The sequence below is a fragment of the Chrysemys picta genome, chromosome 4, assembly GCF_011386835.1.
Source record: "Chrysemys picta bellii isolate R12L10 chromosome 4, ASM1138683v2, whole genome shotgun sequence".
Taxonomy (NCBI): Eukaryota; Metazoa; Chordata; order Testudines; family Emydidae; genus Chrysemys; species Chrysemys picta.
The window spans coordinates 94,598,186-94,615,059 of record NC_088794.1 but is presented as its reverse complement, the minus strand read 5'-3'; the positions used below and the strand labels follow the sequence as shown (position 1 = coordinate 94,615,059).

General features: G+C 50.4%; 1 protein-coding gene across 5 annotated transcripts in view; it reads left to right on the top strand.

Annotated features, from left to right (window-relative positions):
- The first annotated feature begins 1,040 nt into the window (after positions 1-1,040).
- Positions 1,041-16,874, top strand: part of LOC112059792 (carbohydrate sulfotransferase 9-like) — a 99,557-nt gene continuing 83,723 nt past the window's right edge. The window contains exon 1 of one of the 5 annotated variants that reach the window (XM_065593095.1): positions 1,041-3,556. The gene's annotated coding sequence lies outside the window, so the exon portion shown is untranslated. Of the gene's footprint in view, positions 3,557-6,118; positions 6,235-16,874 lie in introns of those variants that run through there. The other 4 variants (XM_065593091.1, XM_065593089.1, XM_065593100.1 and 1 more) reach the window with 4 other exon arrangements.

Below are 16,874 nucleotides of genomic sequence, written 5' to 3'. Positions count from 1 at the left end.
ACGCCATGCCTCCTAGTCAGCGAGGGGAAGGGGCCGTGGTCACCAGGTACAGGTCCAGAGGCGGCGGTCGGGGCGGACGACGCGGCGGCACGCAAAGAGGCGGCGGCCACCTGGGCGTATGCTCTGGGGGCCGGAGGTGGAGCACCACCAGAGCTGGTGGAAGGGACGGCAGGAGAGGGAGGGGCCGCGGCCGGTGTCGGGGCCGCAGCGGGGACCGTAGCCCCGCCCGCAGGAGGCCTGGCTCCACGGGCAGGGCCCTTGCCCTTCTTCCTCCCTTGGCCCTTCCTGCCGGTGGAGGGGGCAGCCGTGGCAGCGGCAGTATCCGGGACAGGGCCAGCCGAGGGGCCGGCCACTGGGGTGGGCGGGGACAACAGGGCAGGGGCAGGGGCAGGGGCAGGGGCAGAGTCCCCCGCCATTACAACCTGCAGCCGCTCCTCCCCTCTAGGCAAAAAAAACAAAACAAGGGAAAGGCAACCACTCCCCCCCGCTAGGCTGCAAGCTGGGGAGGAGGGAGCCAATGGAGAGGGCACACAGGAGCGAAAAGAGAGGGGTGGGGCACAGGTGCCAAAAAAGAAAGCCGGCTCCCCCGGCTACACTGGGGCGGGGGGGGGGACCACGACAACAGTAAAAGGGGGGGGTGAACAGTGCAAAAGGGGAGGGGGCAACAAAACGGGGGCACAAACGCGCGCGGGGGGGCGAAGGGGGGGGGGGTGCACCGGAGCAGCGGCTCGAAAACAGAATGGAATGTCCAGCCAGCTGCAGCCCAAGGACAAGGAGGGGTAGGAGAAAAAACTCCAGCCAACCGCAGCTCAAGGACAGGGCCGGGAACACAGCCAGCAGGCTTGGAACCGAGGGGGGGGGAATGGGCACCAAAAAAAATAAACCGAAGGGGTCAAAAGGAGGGGGGGGGTAAAGTAGGGCCAACTAATACAAAAGGGGCTACAGGGAGGGGACCCCACCAGCGAAACGTAGTTGGGGGGCAGGAAAAGTCCAGGGCGGGGGAGAAGGTGCACCCACAGCGTTCGCGAAGCGCAGGCTCTGCCGTTCACTGCTGCAAGTAAACAGTCCCGGACGATGGAAATGGCGGGGGGGAGCAAACAGCCCCGCCGAGGGGCGAAAAGCAGGTCCAGGTGGCACGCGGGGCGGTGGAGGGGTTGTCGGCAGCTGTCGGCGGTGGGGGTGGTGGTAGAGGGGGAGCAGATGGACGAAGGGGGGGGGCACCGCACCCCCCCCACACCCGCTTCAACAGTCCGCTACGGGGGACGGGATAGCAGGCTCCCAAGTCGACCTCGGAGCTTCCTGGCAAGCGACGGCTTCCAGTCCGAGGAATTACAAACGAGAGGCTCAGCACCGTCCACACTCCTAACGCGACTGGGGGCACCACCACCCCAGGAGCAAAGATGGCAAAGTCACTCAAAACACAGTCCTCAAACAACCCCCTCCACAATCTCCCGAACCAGGGACGCAGTCTCTTCGCACTCCGCGACGGAGGCAGCGGCTCCCACACAGGAACAGCAGCAGCAGCGAGCGGCAGTCAGCCGGCCGGGCAACCGGCCAGGCAGGCAAGCAAGCAGACAGGTGGGCCCCCAGATGGTATCGGTGTTGGCGTTGGGGGGCCGACGCTTCTCCCTCCGGAGGCGAGGGCGAGGGGGAGGGCAAGCCGGCAAGGCCCCCCCCTCCGCACTCACTCACTCACTCACGCAGTAGCGGCAGCGGCAGCGGCAGCAACAAGGAGAGCAGCAAGCAGCAGCTGGAGAGGGCCAGGAAAGGCCGGAGGGAGAAGGGAGCACAGAGAGCTCCTGCAACCTGTAGTGAGGCGGCCTGGGCCCCGACGGCCCCTGAGGGAGAGGAGCCTGTATTGGCACCCAAGTGGGCGGAGCCACCGCCACCTGTTCCCGCCCCCTGGAAGTTAAGGGGCGGGACAGGAAGTATAAAAGCCAGGCCCCAGCACTCAGTTGGAGCCCAGCGGCTGGAGAGGCCAGATGTGCCGGTGCGAGCTCCGGCTAGACCGAGCCTTCCCAGAGCCAGGTACCCGGACGCGGACGGACCGAGCCTCCCCAGAGCCAGGTACCCCGACGTGGACGGACCAAGCCTCCCCAGAGCCAGATACCCGGACGCCGGCCGACCGGACCTCCCCAGAGCCAGGTACCCCGACGCGGATTGGCCGAGCCTTCCCCGAGCAAGGTACCCCGAAGTGGAGTGGCCAAGCCTGCCCCGAGCACGGTACCTCGAGGGGGAGCCCGAGCGCCCCCCTGACCCGAGACCGGAGGAGCAGCCCGACCCAGACGACCCTCTGCGAGCTGAGGAACCCATGGTGTGGGACCTCGCTAGGGTGACCAGACAGCAAGTGTGAAAAATCGGGACAGGTGGTGTGTGTGTGTGGGGGGGGTAATAGAAACCTATATAAGAAAAAGACCCAAAAATCGGGACTGTCCCTATAAAATCGGGACATCTGGTCACCCTAGACCTCGCTGCCGAGCCCAGCGATGAGCAGGTACCAATGGAGGGGGAAATGGAAAGTAGCCCGGGGGTAGCTGACCCCAGTCTGGCTACAACAGAGAAGCCAATGTCGGTGTGTTGCGGTCAGGACCCCACCGACACAGCGGCAGACTGACTGCCGCTATTAGGGCCCCGGGCTGGGACACAGTGGAGTGGGTGGGCCTGTGTCCCCCCTGCCACCCCACTTACGGGTGGCAGCCTCCCCCTCCAGCCAGCGTTCCGGCATCGCAACTGAACTATTGTTTGTTGCCCCGCCCTGACTAAGGGCCTGGGCTTACTGACTCTGTTAGTGCTCAGCTCCTGACACAAGGTCCTGAGCCCTGAACTATTGTTTGTTGCCCCGCCCTGACTAAGGGCCTGGGCTTACTGACTCTGTTAGTGCTCAGCTCCTGACACAAGGTCCTGAGCCCCCTGAACTATTGTTTGTTGCCCCGCCCTGACTAAGGGCCTGGGCTTACTGACTCTGTTAGCGCTCAGCTCCTGACACAAGGTTCTGAGCCCCCTGAACTATTGTTGGTTGCCCCGCCCTGACTAAGGGCCTGGGGCGTCCTGAGCTTGTTAGTGCTCAGCTCCTGCGACCCGGATCTGAGCCCCCTGAACTATTGTTCATTGCCCCGCCCTGACTGAGGGCCTGGGCTTACTAACTGTTAGTGCTCAGCTCCTACGGCATGGACCTGAGCCACCTTGGACTATTGTGTGTTGCCCGCCCTGAGCTAGCGCCGGGGGCTTGACTGACTTTGTACTCCCCAGCTCCAGGCCGTGTAGTGAGGCGGCCTGGCCCCCGACGGCCCCTGAGAGGGCCCGACCCCCCCGCACCGGACCTTTACACTGAGACACACACAGACATAGAAAAGGAGTTAAACATTTACCATATGAGCTAGGAATAGAGATACATCACAGAGAATGAGAATACGCAGATTGCACTGCCCCCTTGAACAGATCATATACCAACCTTTTATTATTTAAACTGCACATAATGAAACAGAAAAGAGAAATGAACTGTCCTGACCGGATTGTTTGCACAGGCAGAGAAGCTTTGCATGGGCCAGACATCCAGGTAAGGCAAAGGCAAACGCTCACCTCTCTCCCCTTTGCACACCAGTCCATAAAATGGAGGTGCATTTTTCCCTGGCATGTTCTTTCCGTCACTGAATTGTTCATTTTCTGTCTAATATGGCTTAGGGGAGCGGGTCTTCTCCATCTGAGGTTGTCTGATAGGAGAGCACAGTGGGCTTCTGTGTAACGTCTTGTGATCCCATGGCTCTTACCCATATGTGAAATGGCTTCCCACCTTGCTGTGCGGCACAGTGGGTTTCTTTTAGTTTGTACCTTTAAAAAGATATAGACGGGCCTCTCTCTCTCTCTCTCTCTCTCTTTCTCTGCAGAAATACATTATACTGTTCATAAACTTCCTCTTAGGCATTCACTGTGTCATGAGGAGGTGTTTGTGGGAGATATTTATTTTTCTTTGGGATTATTATTGCTAATTCTTTTTGCTCTGATAATTTGATGGTATAAAAGTGTAAACCAGCAAATTAAAACCTCCCAGGATGGCACAGGTGTCTAAAAAGGTCTGTTCTCTAGGTCTTTGGTTTGACCCTGGGTCCTGCCAGTAATGACTGTAGGGTTTTATTGTTCATAATCTATGTGGCATTATAAATGCATATGGCATTTTACAAAACGTGGTATAAATCAATGTCTCTCCCCTGAAGAGTTTACACTGGAACCCAGACAAGGCAAAACACGGGGGAGACCATTAAGGAGTTGGAAGTGCAGAGGCAGATGAAGTCATCAGGGTAGGGAAGATCTATGGAAGAAGTGGGTTTTCAAAAGTAGAACAGCTGAAAAGTAACGGGGCGAGATGCTCTATTCCAAGAATAAGGGGTAGCATTAGAGACGGTGCAAAGCTACAGGTGAGAGGTGAGGAACGGCATTATAGAGAGGGAAGTTTGGGAAGCGTGTTGGTTTCTTGGGCAGTGTAGGAGTAAATGAGAGTGGAGATTTAGTTGGCAGCATGATTGTGCCAAGTCTTGAAAGTAAGGGCAAAAGCTTGAATGCAGTGCAATGAAGAGGCACTGAAGGACTCCGAGGGGTGCTGTAGTGGCGGCAGAGGAGGATTTTAGCAGCAGCAATTTGCCGGGAGAGAGGGGAGATGCCAAAAGCATGGATAAGGATTTTAGCAATAGGGATAGAAGGGGAAAGGGCAGATTTTCACTGGAGTGTAGAGGAGGATGTGACAGGCCTCAGCAAGTTTAACAGTCGCCACTGGAGTTGGTGGAGAGTAGCCCATTAAGTATAACAAGGTGCAGTCTTTTACTAGCATGTCTAAGTGACCCAGCCTTATTACCTTAAAAGGAGGATGTGGGCGAAGAAGGAGGAGTCAGAACTGAAATGGAGTTTTGAGCCTAGGAGCATAGTCAATGGTAATAGAAAAGGGAGGAAGTGAATGAAGTAGCAGGAAAGGTGAGCAACTGAAGTCCTGTTTACCAATGTTTTAAAAAATTCCTAGGGACATTTTCTCTAAATAAACCTGGAGCAACAACCCCAACAGTCAGAGCACTATGGGCACAGCCAAGAGTCCCTCTTTGCCTCCTGCTTCTCAGGTTTTACCCCTTTTCCTTCCACCATCAGATTAATTTCCACCCTCCTCCCCCTTGGAAATCCAGTATGTAAAAGGAAGCCATTTTTATTCGTACAAAGTCATATGAACTTATCTACTAAGCCGATTACAACTATTTGATATCGGAAGTCAAGCGCTATTGGTGTTTTGTAGCTCATGGAGCTATTTGTGCTAGGCACTCATCTACTGAATCAGTGTAACAAACTCGTCACCTGTAGGAGATTTTCCTTCTGCTGATCTGATTGCCATGAATGTATGTGAAATTCAGAGTTAGGTCCTTTGATATACTGGGGGTAAAGGAGGGGAATGTTGTGTTTTCCATACACTGATGTTTCAGAGTGTCCACTTTGAGTCTAGATTATTTTGATTTTCAATTAACAAAAAGAACATACAAAGCAAGAAAAACATATAAAATTGTTCTGAGAGACAAACCAGTGTGTGTCTGAAACGCTATAGGAGCCTCCATCACGAATCCTCTAGTAGGCAGGCAGGCAGGCAGATGTCTTGCATGTAAAGGTGTAGGGCACCAAACAGAATCATTATTACATACACACCTGGAAATTGTCAGAGTACAACAGTGAGCTCACCACACCCCGTCACACCTCCGACCCTGGTGGGCAATGGAAGGAGGAGGTACACAGATGCAGTATACCTGGTGTTACACCAGTTTGGGTTTCCCCCCAGGCTGGGGAATACTCAGCAAAACACGTGAAGCAGCTTTGAAGACTTTGCACTGCCATAGCCAGAGCCAGGATCTGGCCCATGGTCTGATTCAGTATGAAAACTCCAGTAAACTCCTCTCTCCTCTCGCTCTAGATTATATGAGTACAAGGCACTTGGCAGGCTACAAGACGTTGCTATAGAACCATACTCAGGCATGGAAATGGTTTAAAAATTGACCATATTTCCCAGAAACACAGACAATAAAAGGCATTACAATTTGCAGATGGGGCTGCCCACAGGGAACATAGGGAAACGCCTACTTTTAACATTGTGTGTGTTATGAAACAGAAGACGGAAATGAGTCCTCTGTTCACAAAATTTGTCAGCCAGACGCTCCTCCTGAAAGGCATCTGTGTGTGGGCAAAGAACCTTTGTCTGGGTCAGACATCCAGGTAGGGTAAATGCAAATACAAATACTCTCCACTCTCCCTTTGCATACCATGCATTAACTATCAGTGCGCCATTCCCCTGGTGTGTTTTTCCCCGCTCCGAATAGTTTATTTTCTGTCTAATATGGTTTAGGGGAGTGGGACTTCTCCATTTGAGGTTGTCTGATAGGAGAGGGCAGTGGGGCTTCCTAGTAACTTCTTATAGTCCCATGGTTCTTACCAGCATGTGAGAGTTTATATCTTTAAAAGATACCATAGACTAGAGTTTCCCCCCCCTCTCTAAAGCAATACCATGTATCAGAGGTGATGTATGGAGGGGGTGGGGGAGGGGCGGTTATGTGGGATCACTCCTACCGCCCCTCCCCCAGTTTTCTGCCAGGTTTATATTTATATATTTTTTGGGGGGGAGGAGTAGTTCAAAATTGTGTCCCCGCACTATCAACAGTTGTGTCACCTCCTCATTGTATTGTTACGGTAGAATACTTCGTTTGTTGAATTGCCTGTCTGACACGGAAGTTTGAGTAGGGGAATTTTTGTGTTTATTTAGGATTAAAGATTTTCATTCTTTTCACTCCCATAACTTAATGGTATAAGAAGTTTGTCAAATTAGAATGTCAAGACTATGTACAGACGCCAGGAACTAAGATAAAAATGCTTCTGTTGTCTAGGCCATTGACTGGGTCCAGATATTATTGTAAATCACTATAATCTGAATGCGTAGTACCGGATATTATTATGGTTCCTGATGTTTCCCATTACAAGAGCCTGTTTTCAATTTCTTATAACTGTTTGCACTGAAATTTTCCATGACAGTTGTCTGGCTCAGGCTTCATTTTTTGAAAAATTTCAGACCAAATGTTGCAGCTGTTTCTGAGAATGAGTCTAGGGAAAATATGTTGTTTTGCCCTTGTTCAAAAATTCTGTTGACCTTTTCTTCGAGAAATTCTAGCATCCTGATTCCGTGGAGCAGGGACTTTAATGTTGGCAGGGGGATGGATGCATCTTTTGCCATTCCCATGAAAATCAATACAAATTTGTCCAAGTTGTTAGCTTTTGAAAAATCGCAGTTCACACATGCTCAATAAAGACTTGCTAGACCAAAATAGATTTTATTGACTTGGTTGGTTATTGCCTGTCTAGTCTTGTTGTATAGTGCTGTGTATTTTCTCCAATATAGCCTAAGTGTTCTCTCTGGGGCTCAGCAAACCAAGAGTATATGGAATTGCTCCATGCTCGATGCTGTTCCTAAGACTGAGCTACCAGCCCACACTCTTTAAATCAGTCCTGCTACACTGTTCTCACTCATATTTTGGTGTCCTCACTGGCTACCAGTGTGCTCCTGTTAATGATGGACTTGAGCTGTGGAGTCCACATCCAAACTCTCCTAAAGTTTGGGGAGATTTGGCTCATTGAGAACTAGATTGTACTAGCCAGACACAGTCCTGAGTTGGGAAGCCACACAGTCCTAGACTGAGAAGTTGTGCCTCAGGGTTTCCAAGTTTACAAGACAGGTGCACAGCTTGGATCATACTTTGGATTGAAGTAGCCTGTTCTCTCTCTGGTGTACCCAGCGTCCTCCATGATATATATGTGAGTGTGTGTGGCTGAAGCCATTGTCCTCAGGTCCTTGAGTGCTGGGGCTGTGATTATGACTGGCCCTTACTCATGGCAAGCAAAGTAGGGAGGTTCCTTATGTGCACGTTAGGGCCAGTCACAGTTCAGACCTGAATAAAGCAAGCCTCTGTAAGAAACCTGTTTCATTCAGCGTGATTAGCTAGTATAGTTGGAAATGTTATGTTCCAGACACAGGCGATTTTCCATGACGTTTGAAACTTGATGTGCTCTTGCATAAAGTTTTCAGCAGTCCAAGTGATGCAGGAGCTGCAGAAACCAGAGTTGCACTAAGTAAGGTAAACACTGAATGAAGCAGTGCAGGGTATCTGCATGGCACATGACTGTGTCTTTAAGATGATGGGATTTCTTTTTAAAAAACCTATGCAAGCAGAATCTGAATGAGCTCTCCCTGACATCTAGTGGTGAGATATGGAAAAGACTTCAGGAGCTGATCTCATTTGCATGAACACACCCACCCTGCCTAGGTGCTCAGCATGATGGGATTGCTTGCCCAAATGACCACTTGTGGCTGGTTTTGGATCCCCAGTCTCCTTGTTATTGGGGCAGGAGTAATAAAGCGTTGTTATCCTTGTTGTGTGAACTGAGGACAGCAGAACTATACCTGGTGTACCCCAATGGAGGGACTTACCCTCAACTTAACAGCACTTGTTGGGCAGGGGACATGGGTTCCAAAGCCCAATGTGTTGGGACTCTCCTGTTTTCAGTGGCTTCTAACTTTGCCAATCTTGAACTGAAATTCTTCATGCTAGGTGTCTGCCGAAGGCTGAATTTTAAAAAAACGTTTCAGCTAAAATGGTTCAGCCATTTCTAAGTATGAGGTTAGGGAACAATATGCTATCAGTCAATGTTCTAACAGATAAAGCACCTATCTATATGTCAGAAAAACAGCTGCATTACCACGGGGGTTTTCAATCTGAGTGACGTGCTGGAGGTCTCATGATGCCAGTGCTAAACAATCTTTGGAATTTCTAAAAATTATAGATGACAATTTCCTGATTCAAAAAATGTTGCATCCAACATGAAGGAATTCAACATTATAACCTGCCTTGACAGATAATGAGAAATCGGTCACAGAAAAAACGGTTACTCACCTTCTCGTAACTGTTGTTCTTCGAGGTGTGTTGTTCACGTCCATTCCAATCAGGTGTGTTGGTGCACATGTGCATGGTAGCTGGAAGATTTTTCCCATAGCAGCCTCCGTCGGGTCGGCCTGGGCGCCCCGTGGAGTTGTGCCTTCATGGCGCTCAATATAGAGCCCTGCCGACCTACCACTCCCTCAGTTCCTTCTTGCCGGCTACTCCAACAGAGGGGTGGAGGGTGGGTATTGGAATGGACATGAGCAACACATCTCGAAGAACAACAGTTACAAGAAGGTGAGTAACCGTTTTTCCTCTTCAAGTGCTTGTTCATGTCAATTCCAATCAGGTGACTCTCAAGCCCAAATTCAGGAGGTGGGGTCGAAGTCATCCACTGATTGGAGCACTGCTCTTCCAAAAGCCGCATTGTCTCTGGCCTGCTGGGTAATCGCATAGTGTGTGGTGAAAGTGTGTATGGAGGACCATGTCGCTGCTCTGCAGATTTTCTGGGTGGAACCCGTGCCAGGAATGCTGTTGAAGAGGCCTGGGCCCTGGTGGAGTGCTCAGTGATTGGAGGTGTGGGCACCTTCGCTAGGTTGTAGCACTCACAGATGGAGGACATGATCCATGACGAGATACGTTGAGAGGAGACAGGAAGACCTTTAATTCTCTCTGCCACTGCCACGAATAACTGGACAGACTTTCGGAACGGCTTCATTCTCTCGATGTAGAAGGCTAGCGCTCTGCGGACATCCAACGAGTGAAGCCTCTGATCCCTGCCGCTGGAGTGTGGCTTAGGATAGAACACTGGGAGGAAGGTGTCTTGGTTGATATGAAACTGGGAGACAACCTTTGGGAGGAAGGCTGGGTGGGTTCTGAACTGAACCTTGTCCTTATAGAACACCGTGTAAGGGGGCTCTGATGTCAGGTCCTTGAGCTCAGATACCCTCCTGGCTGAGGTTATCGCTACCAGAAACACCACCTTGTATAAGAGAGAGAGCAGGGAGCATGTCGCCAAAGATTCAAAGGGTGGTCCCATGAGTCTGGAAAGGACCAGATTGAGGTCCCAAGCTGGGACAGGCTGTTGGACATGCGGGTATAGCCTGTTGAGACCTTTAAGGAAGTGGCTGACTATAGGGTTAACAAAGACCGAGCAGCCCTCTGCGCCTGGGTGGAAGGCAGAGATGGCGGCCAAGTAAACCCTTATTGACAACATGGACAGCCCCTGCTGCTTGAGATGGAGAAGATTGTGCCATTTATATTAGACTGAGGCGAGCGTTGGGGACGAACTGTCCTGCACTGACCAGATTGAAAATCTCTTCCACTTGGAAAGGTAGGTGGCTCTCATGGAGGGTTTCGTACTGCCAAGGAGGACTTGTCTAACCTGATCTGAGCAAGAAAGCTCCATTGGGTTCAGCCATGGAGCTTCCATGCTATGAGGTGCAGCGATTCGAGGTTCTGGTGTTGGAGACGGCTGTGATCCTGAGTTAGTAAGTCCGGTAAGAGCGGCAAAGTGACCGGAGCTTCCACAGACATTTCCTGGAGTGCTGTGTACCAGCGCTGGCAGGGCCAGGCTGGAGCTATCAATATCACTGAAGCTTGTTCCCTCCATATCGTGAGGAGCAGCTTGTGACTGAGAGGGATGGGTGGAAATGCATATAGGAGATGGCCTCCCATGGGAGAAGGAACACATCCGTGATGGAGCTCGAGCTGTGATTCAGGAAGGAGCAAAACTGCTGGCACTTCCTGTTGTGTCGCATTGTGAACAGGTCTATCTGGGGAAAGCTCCACTGATGGAAGATTGAGGTCGCCATGTCCAGGATCGCTCATGGCCATGGAATGACCTTCTGAGACGGTCCACCAACTTGTTCTGAACTCCGGGGAGGTACGATGCTTGCAGATTTATTGAGTGCTCTACACAGAAGTCTCACAAGCTGAGGGCTTCCTGGCACATGGGAGAGGAAAGTTCACCCCCCTGTTTGTTGATATAGAACATCGCCATGGTGTTGCCTGCCATAACTGATACACATCTCCCTGTCAAGTAGTCTCAGAAAGGCTGGCACGCGAGACACACCACTCTCAGCTCTCTGACATTGATATGGAGAAAGAGTTCCACCTGAGACCAGAGGCCTTGTGTTCTAAGTTCTCCCAAATGTGCTCTCCAGCCCAGAGCTGATGCATCTGTCACTAGTGTGAGGGACGGCTGAGGGCTGGTGAGGGGGATCGCTGCACATACTACCTGTGGATCGAGACACCACTGGAGGGAGTCAAGTACGGGGCGAGGCAGGGTTACAGTCCTGTCCAAGCTATCCCAGACTAGTTTATACACTAATGCTAGCCACAATTGAAGAGGTCGAAGTCTGAGTCTGGCATACTGTACTATGTAGGTACAAGCCACCATGTGTCCCAGGAGTTTCAGGCAATTCCTTGCTGTGATGGTGGGAAACTGTCTGAGACCTTGTATGATGTCGCCAAGGGACTGAAATCTTGCTTCTGGGAGGTATGCCCTGGCTTGTGTTGAGTCCAGTATTGCCCCAATAAACTCTATCCTCTGAACTGGGGACAGTGTTGATTTCCCCTCATAGCTTCTTCATGAATTTGTTGAGTTCTTGCAGGTCTAGATTCATAGATTCTAGGACTGGAAGGGACCTCGAGAGGTCATCGAGTCCAGTCCCCTTTCTGCCTGGCAGGACCAAATACTGTCTAGACCATCCCTGATAGACATTTATCTAACCTACTCTTAAATATCTCCAGAGATGGAAATTCCACAATCTCCCTAGGCAGTTTATTCAAGTGTTTAACCACCCTGACAGTTAGGAACTTTTTCCTAATGTCCAACCTAAACCTCCCTTCCTGCAGTTTAAGCCCATTGCTTCTTGCTCTATCCTTAGAGGCTAAGGTGAACAAGTTTTCTCCCTCCTCCTTATGACACCCTTTTAGGTACCTGAAAACTGCTATCAGTCTTCTCTTTTCCAAACTAAACAAACCCAATTCTTTCAGCCTTCCTTCATAGGTCATGTTCTCAAGACCTTTAATCATTCTTGTTGCTCTTCTCTGGACCCTCTGCAATTTCTCCACATCTTTCTTGAAATGCGGTGCCCAGAACTGGACACAATACTCCAGCTGAGGCCTAACCAGAGCAGAGTAGAGCGGAAGAATGACTTCTCGTGTCTTGCTCACAACACACCTGTTAATACATCCCAGAATCACGTTTGCTTTTTTTGCAACAGCATCACACTGTTGACTCATATTTAGCTTGTGGTCCACTATAACCCCTAGATCCCTTTCTGCTGTACTCCTTCCTAGACAGTCTCTTCCCATTCTGTATGTGTGAAACTGATTTTTCCTTCCTAAGTGGAGCACTTTGCATTTGTCTTTGTTAAACTTCATCCTGTTTACCTCAGACCATTTCTCCAACTTGTCCAGATCATTTTGAATTATGATCCTGTCCTCCAAAGCAGTTGCAATCCCTCCCAGTTTGGTATCATCCGCAAACTTAATAAGCGTATTTTCTATGCCAATATCTAAGTCGTTAATGAAGATATTGAAGATATTGAACAGAGCCGGTCCCAAAACAGACTCCTGCGGAACCCCACTTGTTATGCCTTTCCAGCAGGATTGGGAACCATTAATAACAACTCTCTGAGTACGGTTATCCAGCCAGTTATGCACCCACCTTATAGTAACCCCATCTAAATTGTATTTGCCTAGTTTATCGATGGGCCTGAGCCTGCCCTTGGCTTTCGGTATTAGGCAATACCAAGAATAGAAACCCCTGCCCTTCTGCTCCTGAGGAACCTCTTCCACTGCTCCTAGCGAAAGGAGTGAGTGCACCTCATGTATAAGGAGTTGCTCATGAGAGGGGTCTCTGAAAAGGGATGGGGAAGGGGGGTGGGAGGGCAAAGAATTGGATGAAGCATCTCCTCTACTGTGCGGAGCACCCAGCAGTTCGAAGTGATACAGGACCATGCATGGTAGAAAGGGGACAGTCGGGAGGAAAAGGTAAGATGGGGTAGATCCAGTTTTTGTTCTGGTGCACCGTCCCTGATCGCACCTTCAAAGGCCAGTTTGGGGCTGAAAGGTGGTTTGGGTTGGCCAGAGCCCTGGCCTGAGGATGGGTGCAGCCTTTTTCTGCTGTTCCTATTCCTTCTCTGGGAGTTGTCCTGTCAATTCTGTTAGTAGAACCATGAGGAGGTTGAGGCCTGAAAGGTTTCCACTATGTGGCCGGAGTGTGTAGGCCCAAAGATTTCAGGGTGGCTCTACTTTTAGACTGGGTAGCCTTTTATCTGTCTTTTCCGAAAACAGAGTCACACCCTCAAAGGGGAGGTCCTGTATGGTCTGCTGGACCTCGTATGGGAGACCAGAGACCTGGAGCCAAGAGCCCCGTCTCATGACCACTGTAGCCATGACTCTCGTGGCTGTGTCAGCAGTGTCCAGCACAGCCTGGAGCGAAGCCTGGTTCCCTCCTCAACCAAGGCTGAAAACTTGGCATGGAAGTCTAGGGGGAGAAGCTCTGCAAATTTTGCCATTGCTGCCAAGGTATTAAGAGTACCAGCTGACAATGGCCTGTTGGTTGGAAATATGGAGCTGTAATGCTCACCCATGGAATAGACCTTCCTCCCAAAAAGGTCGAGTTTTTTAGCCTCCCTGTTTTTGGGCAAGGGGCCTTGAAAACATTGCCGCTCGTGCTGGTTAGCAGTGTCCACAACAAGGGAATCAGGTTGCAGGTGGGAATAAAGATGTTCATAACCCTTAGAGGGCACAAAATATCAGTGGCAGTGGGTGGCAATGAGGCTGGGGTCTGCCACAGGGTTTTGTTGGTGTCTGTGGTAGTTTTAATGAGTGGCAGGGCAATACAGGAAGGTCCAGAGGACATGAGGATATCCACCATGGGATTGGAGTCCTCTACTACCTGCTTTGATGCCTGGACCCTGGGCAACCCGGCGCAGCAAATGCTGCAACACCCGATTGTTCTCAAGTGCTGGGGCTATGGTGGTGCCAGCCAGTGACTCATCCGGCAACAACGGGGAGGAAGCTCCAAAGAACAGCGGCTGCTCCCTGCAATCGGCACTGAAGGGATCCTGTGACTCTTGGGCATCCTGTGCAGGAACAGACACGGATGGTGTCGTGCTTGGTGCTGGGGCTGTCGGCACTGAACTTGGTGCCCGTGTCAGCATCAGTGGCGCTGCTGGTGGTGCTGTTGGTGCTGGAGCCGGCACCAGTGCCAGTGCCGGGGTCGCTGTTGGTGCCACTGGTGGCGCCAGTGCCAAAGCTGGCCCCGAAGCTGGTGCTGGTGCCACAGCCAATGGTATCGGTGGTTCAGTGGCTGGTTGCTCAGCCGGTGGGATAAAGGTGACCACTGCCACCAAAGTCACTGCTGAGTGGGACCCTTGGCTCCTTCCCTGGCTCTGGTGAAAAGCCCATGGAGTCCAGAAGGGCCACTGAGAGGAGTTCTGCACTGCGCTGGCCACAGCGCTGGGTAAGCCCATCTCTCCTGCCATGACCTGGACCTTCTGCTCCTGCTCTTATCGGAGCGGTAGGAGTCTGACTTCTCCTCTGAGGTCTCCAAAAACGAAGACCATGGAGGAGCTGTACTTCGGGGCACCGAACGTTGGGAGCTCCAGGACCGACTGGGTTCTCTTTCCAGAGGTGTCTGTGCCAGAGGGTGCCGTGGAGAAGGAGAGCGCCGGGACATCATTGCCAGCTTCCCTCTTGATTGCACCTGGGGTTGCAGTGGTGCCGATGGGGCTAGAGCCACCTCTGTGCTAGGGGGCGAGAACGGCGCTGTGAGACGCAGCAAGTCTTGAGCCACCTCGAAAGCCTCCAGTGTCGAGGGGAGCGTCAGTTGCTGGGCAGTAGGGTCCGGTGATTGCGGTGGGCTTGGACTCAACTGCCTCGCCTGGGAAGGAGTTGACATGGCCCTGCCCGGGGACCTGGTTCTGTGGCCCAATTGGGGTCTCACAGCCGTTTGCTCCTTAGACTTAGCTGGGGGAGAACGCTCCCTCTCCGTCTTCTTCTTTGTCTGAGGCACCGGCAACTGAGACCGGTGCCTGGCCGATTGGCTGCGGGAGGACTCCTTTTTCCACACCAGTTCCCGGGATGATGGTGCCGGGGCACTCCACGCTGATGAGGTCTGAGGTTTGACATGACGATGTCTAACACGGGGTCTGAGTGGGGGTGAAGAGCTGCCTCCATTAGGAGAACCTTAAACCGCTGTTCCTTTTCTTTAATAGTTCTGGGACAGAACTCGTGGCAGATCCTACACCAGTCTTTTTGGTGACCTTCCCCTAGGCACCTTAGACAAGAAGCCTGGGGGTCACTCTTTGGTATGTGCTTAGCGCAGACCTCACAGGTTTTGAAACCTGGGGACCACAGCATACCCCAGTTCCGGGGAGTCAGAAGGGGGGAAACCCCCCAACTAACTCTAACTACTATACACTAACTAGAGAGAACTAGATACAAAAAACGGAGATAAAGGCACTTGCTAACCAAGGGCTATCGGACGTTCCAGCTAACCATCACTGCCTGTAAGAAGGAACTGAAGGGGTGGCAGGTTGTCACGGTTCTATATTGAGCGCCATGAAGGCGCGACTCCAGGGGGCGCCCAGGCCAACCTGACAGAGGCTGCTATGGGAAAAATCTTCTAGCTTTTGTGCATGTGTGCGTGCACACACTTGATTGGAATGGACATGAACAAGCACTCGAAGAAGAACTAAAAATGATTGGTTGTCTAGATGCAAGTGATCATGGGTTGATTACACTTGTTACGTGTAAATAGGATAAAGTCCCAACTAGTTAGTGTGTGTGTGTGTGTGTGTGTGTGTGTGATTCTTTTAAAATGCCAATTTCACAAAGCTGATAATTATTATCAGCCAAATCAGCTGGGAGGAAGAATATAAGCAAAACCGTGAATGATAATTTGGAATTGTTTAAGAACAGTTTTACTAGAGGCCAAAGAGACACAATACCACAATCAAGCAAGAAGGCTATAGTGTTAGCCTGGCTTAGAGGGAAAGTGAAAGCAGCTATAAAAATAAAAAACAAATGGAAAAAAGGGGGAATTGATAGACATGAATACAAATTAGAAGATAGGAATTGCAGAACATTCATAAGGGAAGCAAAAAGGACACAAGCAGAAATCTATGGCCAGCAGAGTTAAGGACAATAAAAGGAGGCTTTTAAATATATAAGGAATAAAAGGAATTTTAACAATGGTAATGGTCCATTACTAGATGGAAATGCTAGAATTTTCATTAATAATGAAGAAGAAGCAGAATGTTTAATATATCTTTTAGTTCTGTATTTAGGAACAAGCCAGATGAGGTATTCATATTGGATGATGATGATTAATGATGAAATACTTTCCATTCCAATAATAACTAAGGAGGATGTTAAACTGCAGCTCGTTAACTTAGACATTATTTGATCAACAGGTCCAGATAATTTACATCCAATAATTATAACAGAGCTGGCTGAGGAGCTCTTGGGATCATTAATGTTCATTTTCAATCAATCTTGGAACACTGGGCATGTTTCAGAGGACTGAAAGAGAAATAATGTTGTGTACCAGTATTTTAAAAGGATAAACACTATTTAATATTTTTACAGTGACCTGGAAAAATACAAAATCATTACTAAAAAGTTGACAGGTGACCCAAAGATTGGGGGAGTGGTAAATAATGAAGAGGAGCTGTCACTGATATTGAGTGATCAGGATTGGTTTGAAAAGCTGGGTGTAAGAAAACCACATATGTTTCAATATGGCCAATGTAAGGTCATAAATCTAGGGCCAAGAATGTAGGCCATATTTACAAGGTGGCGGACCCTATCCTGGGAAGCAGCAAGTCTGAAAAACCCTTGGGAGTCACGATGGATAATCATCGTGGATGTGCTATCTGCTGTCCCCATGAATATTTGTCCAAATTTGGAGAA